Source organism: Oreochromis niloticus, linkage group LG16 (genome assembly GCF_001858045.2).
Source record: "Oreochromis niloticus isolate F11D_XX linkage group LG16, O_niloticus_UMD_NMBU, whole genome shotgun sequence".
Classification (NCBI taxonomy): domain Eukaryota; kingdom Metazoa; phylum Chordata; class Actinopteri; order Cichliformes; family Cichlidae; genus Oreochromis; species Oreochromis niloticus.
The window spans coordinates 10768171-10776158 of record NC_031987.2 but is presented as its reverse complement, the minus strand read 5'-3'; the positions used below and the strand labels follow the sequence as shown (position 1 = coordinate 10776158).

Below are 7988 nucleotides of genomic sequence, written 5' to 3'. Positions count from 1 at the left end.
TGTTTTGACATTTGTGAGGTTTTTCGTTTGCTGCTAAATAATAAAGTCTGGAACACTTGACACATTTTTTATAGAGCTGACAGTTGCTGGCGGATCTTTCACGCCTGTCAACGAGTTTTTTATGGCTCTTGAAACAATAGGGAGACCGACAGGTGCGATTACAATCATGACACACAATAGGAGAGATGGAATATTGGCTACAGTCAGATTGCATGCAGACTGAACAGCGAGCAGGACAAAAGTGGGCTAACACGTGGTTGTACCCCATGTAACAATGATTACAGAGATAGTGTGTTCCTATAAATCCTTTTAGATTTTTGATAGCGTAGTAATGATTATCAAATAAAAATAAACAAAGGGGTCTTTCTGTATTTGGTGTACTAGTTTCAAATTTACAAAGGCTGCGATCGTGTTCGTTACGGTAAAATACTATAATTTTACATCCGAGTAACCTTTCAAATGTAATTATTTGATTAAAACCAACAGGCGTTTGATCATTTAAACCAGCTTTTTGCTGAATTTCTCTACCGAAAACCTCTGCTTGTTGATCGTTAAAATAGGGGTGCAGAAGGTGGGCAAGACTTATAGCAAAACATAACTTATTTGTGGGGTTATGAACAATATATAAAAAGCGCCTTTTCTTTCTGACAATTTCATTGTCAAGGATGTGTTTAAGCATCCTCTTTCCACTACCGGCTGGGGGTCTAACGATCTGAGCTACAAGCTCGAGCGAGCCCTCGCACATTACTGACCAGTTTGACTGTACCGCCCTGAGAAATAAATTTTCAAATTCACTCAAATCACGATTGTCCCTTAAAATGGCTGAAACATTATTCTGCAACTGAGGTCCTATCAACTCTAATTGTATAAGATCATCTGGACGTGCATGGGAGAAAATCCTGTCTGAAATTTCACGGGCCCCGCCCATTACGCCTTGATAATAGTGTGCATAATCAGGTATATCGTTTGGAGGAGGGAAATTCAAAATTTCTCTAATTTGAACGTTATTAAATTTATTTCTGACAACTATAGATGGTTGTGGTGAATTGCTGGCGCAGCTCTGGTCTGGATTACCCCCTTGTTGAAAGGGGTGATCGGGCGCATTATTCATGGGGTTAACAGAGACAATCTCAGACGATTGTTGTTGATTAGACTCATTGAAACCGTTTAACAACGGTGGGGGTGGACTGTGGTTAACAGACTCACCGCGTGGTGTAGAACTGAGCGAATGCTGGCTATCATTAAAAATATTTTGATTTAACCTATTTATTTGACTCAATAATTCTGGAGGTATTTGAACCTCGTGCTGTATTTGTGCTAAGGCTTCTAAAGCGCTATTAAGAGCGGCGAAAGGGTCAGAAGAGGCAATGTTTTGCTGAGAATGAGCCTCAACATGCTCGACTCCTAAATTCTCAGTGTTATTTTGGTGGGCACTTTCACTACGGGCTAGTTGTGCAAGAGCTAAATCAATCAGTTCTAGAGGATCGTTATTATTATTGATCACCTCAGGGTGTTCATGATTCTGCGGAGGTGTATTCTGTGAATGACGGGCGTTTTCATTTAACCGGGCTAACTCTATTTCTAAAGTAAGAAAGGGGTCTGGAATACCTTGTTCCTGGTTGTCCATTTTATTGTTTAACAAAGAATATATTTTAAAAAATAAAATAAAATAAAAATAAAAACAATTAAATTAAATAAAAACTTATTATAAGATGAGCTGAACTAATTCAGCGATCAGCGAAACTGATCGGAGAGCAATGGAAGCAAGTCTGTCTCGCCGTACACGTATCTGCCTTGTCCTCCTTGTGCTGGCAGGCCTGCGGGTCCTCCTAACGGTCCTCCTACTCCTGTTTCTGAGATGCCCTAAGAATTTAAGGGTAAGATACATATCAGTTAGTGATGTTTAATAGAAAAGGCGATAGTTTTTTTTATAAAATGAGAGAAAAAGAAAAAGCGAGAGTGACTGACCTAGATTGGATCTCCGAGGCAGGGGCTGTGGATGTCTTGGCCCCGATGCAGGAGGAGAAGCTCCGAAGCCGGGACTGGGAGCGTGTTCCGCGAACAGTTGTTCCCTCTCCCAGGCGGTTAGATTCAGGTTTTTCCCCGAGGGACGCTGGGGGCTGAAGCTCCGAAGCCGGGACTGGGAGCGTGTGCCGCGAACAGTTGTTCCCTCTCCTGGGCGGTTAGATTCAGGTTTTTCCCCGAGGGACGCTGGGGGCTGAAGCTCCGAAGCCGGGACTGGGAGCGTGTGCCGCGAACAGTTGTTCCCTCTCCCGGGCGGTTAGATTCAGGTTTTTCCCCGAGGGACGCTGGGGGGCTGAAGCTGGGCAAGCCCTTGCAGAAAGCAAGGCCTGTCTCTCGCGGGTCGAGAGACGGATGTTCTTGCCTGTAGCTCGCTCTAAAACCGGTGGTGGTGAAGAACTGGGCGAAGAACTAGGTGAACTCGAAAAAACATAGTTGTCCAAATCCGATATGTCTGAAAAAGTTTGATAAGTTAAAAAGAGGGTTACTGTTTTTGTTTTTCTTGTACAATTAACTGTTAAAAGGGACAAGAAGAATGAAGCAGACCTACCGATTTGATCGAGATTATCCAAAAGAGAAGAATCAAACAGGCTTATTTCAGAGTCTAAAAAGAAATAACAAGGAGTATTTAAAAACAGGAAATACAGTAAAATATAAGCATTATATGAACAAGAGTAAGAAAAAAAGAGGTACCTGAGGAGGACATGATCGCTGCTAGTGTACTCAAGCACTTTTAGCTCTGAGTGATAAACTGGGAGCTTATATATATATATTTTTTAAAGTGTATTACAGGTGTTAGACTACCTATTTTCTGGATGGCTTTGAAAAGCTTATTGAGAGAAAATGGTTAAAAAAAGGAAAGCAAGAGTAACACTTACCGATTGATATGCACACAGGTAAAAGTGCCGCCAATTGTCGAAGTGGTCTGGAGACCGGGGTAATATTGTGGATTCGGTCTGAGTGGAGGCAGCTGTTGAAGTGGTGTGGAGACCGGGGTATTATTTGTGGATTCAGTCTGAGTGGAGGTAGTTGTCCACGCGTCCGAAGTCAGACGGCTTGTGAGAGAGGACGCGAGTCTTAACCTGAGCGGGGGGATCGTGAAAATCCAAGCTGAGCGCGATTGGGTGAGCGGGGTGCGAATGGAGCCGCCCCTTTGTTATGTGATTGGCAGCGGGGCACCTGGGAGGCGGAGTTGGTCTCGGGCGCAATCTTTCAAACGAGGTAAGCAGCATTCGGGGATGAGCCGGGGAACGAACAATAAGGAAAAAGAGACTGCTCTGGTTGCGGGCCGGTGCGGATCGGAGCGAAGGGAGAACTTAGACTCTGAGCGGGATTTGAGAAAAAAAGACTAAGGATTTGGTTTCAGGATTTGCCCTGTTATCGAGTATAAGGTTTTGGGTATACGGGGTTCCCTACAGGTTATTTCTAGGGGTTTTTTGTTTTGCGTATTTTGGAGAGAAACCGCGGAGGGTTTTTTTTTGTTTTTCAGGAGGATTGGCAGGTTATGTGCCTAGGGTTAGGGTGGGCGCCGCTGGGCGCTGAATTTGAGAAAAAATGACTAAGGATTTGGTTTCAGGATTTGCCCTGTTTTCGAATATAAGGTTTTGGGTATACGGGGGTTCCCTACAGGTTATTTCTAGGGGTTTTTTGTTTTGCGTATTTTGGAGAGAAACCGCGGAGGTTTTTTTGTTTTGTTTTGTTTTTCAGGAGGTTTTTTTTTTGTTGTTGTTTGTTTTTTGCTGTAAGCCGCTGGGAGCCGCGGTGCGTTTATGATCGCGAGAGTTTTTTGCGACTCGGACTTTGATTTTAAATTTCTTTGTTTGGATTAAACAAATGCATATAAATTGAAATAAACTTTTCCCACAAGGCATGCACCCTGTATGTCTGGCCATACTGAACGTTACAAAAGCACAAGTTTAACTAAGCACATTTATACTGGTTTAACACATTTTCACCCATAAACACGGTCCCAGAGACACAGGCCCGGTCCCGAGTCAGGCGCGCGCACGAGCGCCCTGTGCACTCATGCGCTGTCGTGCGCTGACCCACCACCAGATGGTGTTTCTTTAGGGAAAAAAGGAAAAAGTTTTTATTGGATTAAAAAAATAAAAGAATGCTATTTGACATAAAAACTTTTCTAAAATAAGCAATTAGTTCTTATTTTTGGGGGAAGAAAAGCAATGACCTATGAACTAGCATATTTTGGATGAATATCATATTTTTATGAAAATCATAATTTTTATGAATATCATAATTTAATTATTATCATAATTTAATTATTATCATAATTTAATTACTTCCTGAGCTCATGAATAATTCATAGAACCTAACACTCAAAAAGCTCATGAATATTTTTGACAGAAGGGGTATAATATCACTCTCTCACATATATGTTATTGAAAGCACAGTGCATATTTTAGCGCAAACGGTGTCCTACTGCCTACCTTTACAGGGACTCCATTCTTTTATGTAGCGTCATATAAAATAATTTATTAATAACAGTCTGTGGTTCTCTCATATGGAGGACCAGAAGAGCCACGCGCATCGAAATAAAAATTTCTGTGCTTTAATAATGAATTTTAGAATAAATTCTGCAATTGTAAATTCATTTTTGAATTCCAATTTAATAAACTGCATTTCAAAATCCTTTTTCCAATTGCATTTCAAAATCCTTTTTCCAATTGCACTTTAATAAACTGCATTTCAAAATCCTTTTCCAGTTGCACTTTAATAAACTGCAGTTCAAAATCCTTTTTCCACTTGCAATTTAATAAACTGCAGTTCAAAATCCTTTTTCCACCTGCAATTTAATAAACTGCAGTTCAAAATCCTTTTTCCACCTGCAATTTAATAAACTGCAGTTCAAAATCCTTTTCCACTTGCAATTTAATAAACTGCAGTTCAAAATCCTTTTCCACTTGCAATTTAATAAACTGCAGTTCAAAATCCTTTTTCCACTTGCAATTTAATAAACTGCAGTTCAAAATCCTTTTTTCCACTTGCAATTTAATAAACTGCAGTTCAAAATCCTTTTTTCATTGCATTCTCCATCCTTTCCTGTTCGCTCTGGGATTAGCTGCTGGATTAGCTGCTGGATTAGCTCTTCGATTAACAACTTGCTGGAGGCTATTCAAATTAGCCACACCGTGGGATGTAAGGAGCTCTCTGATTGGTTGGTCGGACACAGGCTGTCTGCCAGCCTGGATTTTTCTAGCTCAAAGCTTCTCCCTGCTACGAAGCGTGTGTGCTTGTACAAAGGCCGTTCAGCGTCGGGATTTACACTCGGCTCGACACGGATATGTGAAGAATGAAGGGACCCTGCAGCGAAACGGAGAGCCAACCTCTGACTGAGTGCCTGTCTACACAGTCTGACCACCTGTTGAAGGTAAGGTGCTAACATGGCTAACGCTAGCGTCACCGCACGTAGCCCCGTTATTTTAAGATCATCTTAGCTAATGAAAGTTTTACGTCGCAGCTGTACGAGCTCGCTACGTGTTTTATAAGCTGCTGTGCTCTTCACAAATAAAGCTGGAAGCAGCTCAGACTGTTAGAACCAGCACTGAGCCCTGTTACATTTATACGGTGTTAGAGCAATGGCTGCAACCTACAGCCTTTAAACTAGCGATTACAAATGCTGACAGTAAACTCGTCAGTCCAGATGTTACCACATTACTCTGTGGTACTTAGAGTTAAAACAACTGAGACAGGCTGATTAAAATAACAGCTGTCAGTTCTCTCATTCAACATATAAAGACTGGAGATCACACTACTGATTTCAGTTCATTTAATATGTGAGTGCACAGATTCATTCTCAACTGGACATAAATGATGATCAAAGGTTGTATATATGATGAATTCATCAAATCCCAGCCTCTAACACAGTGCGCTGAATCTTAGCTTTGAATGTCCAGTATATTCTAATCAGTGCAATGTAAGCATTCACCGAACCTATAGTATCTACACCTGTGTGGCAAATGTGTGGTAAAGATACAGATAATGAAATTTAATTATTAATACAATATACATCATGAAAAATGAAAGCTGAAATTGATTCAGTTTAGTACTTTTCTCTGTATGCTCTGTGATTATAAAGGCCTTAAATTCTGTGATATATACTGTAAATGATTTTCACAGAGGTCTTAAAGTACTTAAATCACTGCTGATAGTCTGGTTGTTTATATTTTCACATGTTTTTGTGTCTGTAGGGCTGTTTGATGACGATTTGGACTCCTATGGGAGATGAGGACACACCCACATCTGTTCCATACTGCAGCCATTGATGGTGTTACAGCTCTGAGTCAGATTTGGGCCATCAGACGCACACACTGGAAAACCAGCACCTGGACTTCATGCAGGAGAGACGGCCTCAGTGATGGACTCTGCATCCTCTACTTTACCTCTAATCTCTTTCTTCTTTAACACACAATTAAAATCACTCCAAAAGAGTGTAAACTTACTGAGGAAGTCTCTAACTTGTACACATTTGTACTTTTACTTGTTTTATGAGTTATTTTTAAGAAGAGTAAAGTTATTCACATAAAGTTGTTATTCTTCTGTATTTATTCTTTTGTATCATGTACCACAGTCATACTGAACTTTACAGACCTGGTGAATTGGAGAAAACAAAGATCACACACACATACATACACACACATATCATTCAGCTTCAGCAGTATTTCTATTCATCTTATGAATTTCCAGTCTAATGTCAATTCACGGAGTTCAGTTTTGGTCTTAAACTCCAGAGAATACCACCTGGTTCAACAATCTTTTTATCTGATTATTGGCAAAATGTTTCTTCTGAAAGAAGAAAACATTTTGGGCTCAATTTCAGCCTCAGGCAAAATTGAGCCCAAAGAAACAACAACAAAGTTTAGTTCCTCTGGATTTTCCATGGAAAATTGTTTTATCACTCATCCAGGTGACTTCTCCAGTGTCACGGATGAGTGATGAATGTATCTCCCACTGGAAACCATTGTGTCCAGTTAAGTCAATCGACTTTTTTTAAGGAGAGTTGTTAGATGCTGTGCTCATGAGGACAATGGGTTTTAACTTGCAGCACAACACAAAGCTGCCATACTGGATCAACGATCAAAACACTTAATTGAGCAGAATTAAGGCAAAATGTAATATCCTCATATGATGACACATCACACATGATCCAGCATTGTTCTAAGAATGCAAACTTTCTTAATGGAAGTTTCCACAGCTGCCAGAAAGGGACAGATTTCTGGCTGGTCTTAATGAGTGGTCGTTGCTCTCTCGTTTCTCTGGAATTGCTGCACAGAGGATGTAACACCCATGATAAGCACTGAGGTTTGTGTCCTTGTCAGAAATCAGCAATACTCAGCTTCCAGGTAAGGAAAAGTGGAACCAGAAGATATTCAATGCATCTCTCCACAGCTGCTGATGAATTCTACAAAAAACAAGTTTGTTAAAAACATTTGCAGGTGAATCACCACTGATTTATCAGTGACATCCATTTACTCAAAAATACTGACAAGTGGATAACTAGGATATATAATATCTATATAGATATAATTTCAAAATGTCCTGTACAAAATGGAACTGTATATGACAAATGTGGTGTGGTGCTTGTGGAATTTTTAACAAGGACCCTACAAAACTTTACAGTACTCATGCTGCCAAACTTTTGACAGCTAGGTGTGCAGTAGGGCTGGGTATCGTCACTGATTTCTAGAATCGATTCATTCCGATTCACAAGGTCCCAAATCGATTCGATCCACGATTCGATTCAATTCGATTTGAATCTGGGAAATTTTGACAGTCAGAATATTATAATTCAGATTTCATTGACATATTTTTGTATCTATAAAAAGGAAGCTGACACACGCAAGACTTATCAAAGGTGTGAGCGTCACAGCAGATGCCTTTGTGTCAAAGTAGCTGAAAGATAATACAGAAAAACATGAAGGTGGTTTTCCTGGCTGGGATTTTATAAAAAT

The 7988-nt window shown here is 40.3% G+C and overlaps 1 long non-coding RNA gene across 1 annotated transcript; it reads right to left on the bottom strand.

Annotated features, from left to right (window-relative positions):
• Positions 1 to 1612: 1612 nt before the first annotated feature.
• On the bottom strand, positions 1613 to 2050 carry LOC112844074 (uncharacterized). Its single transcript, XR_003216645.1, has 2 exons — positions 1969 to 2050; positions 1613 to 1863 (listed from the first exon to the last, which is right to left on the bottom strand). It is a non-coding gene; the product is annotated as an uncharacterized LOC112844074 (long non-coding RNA).
• Between the last annotated feature and the right edge of the window lie 5938 nt (positions 2051 to 7988).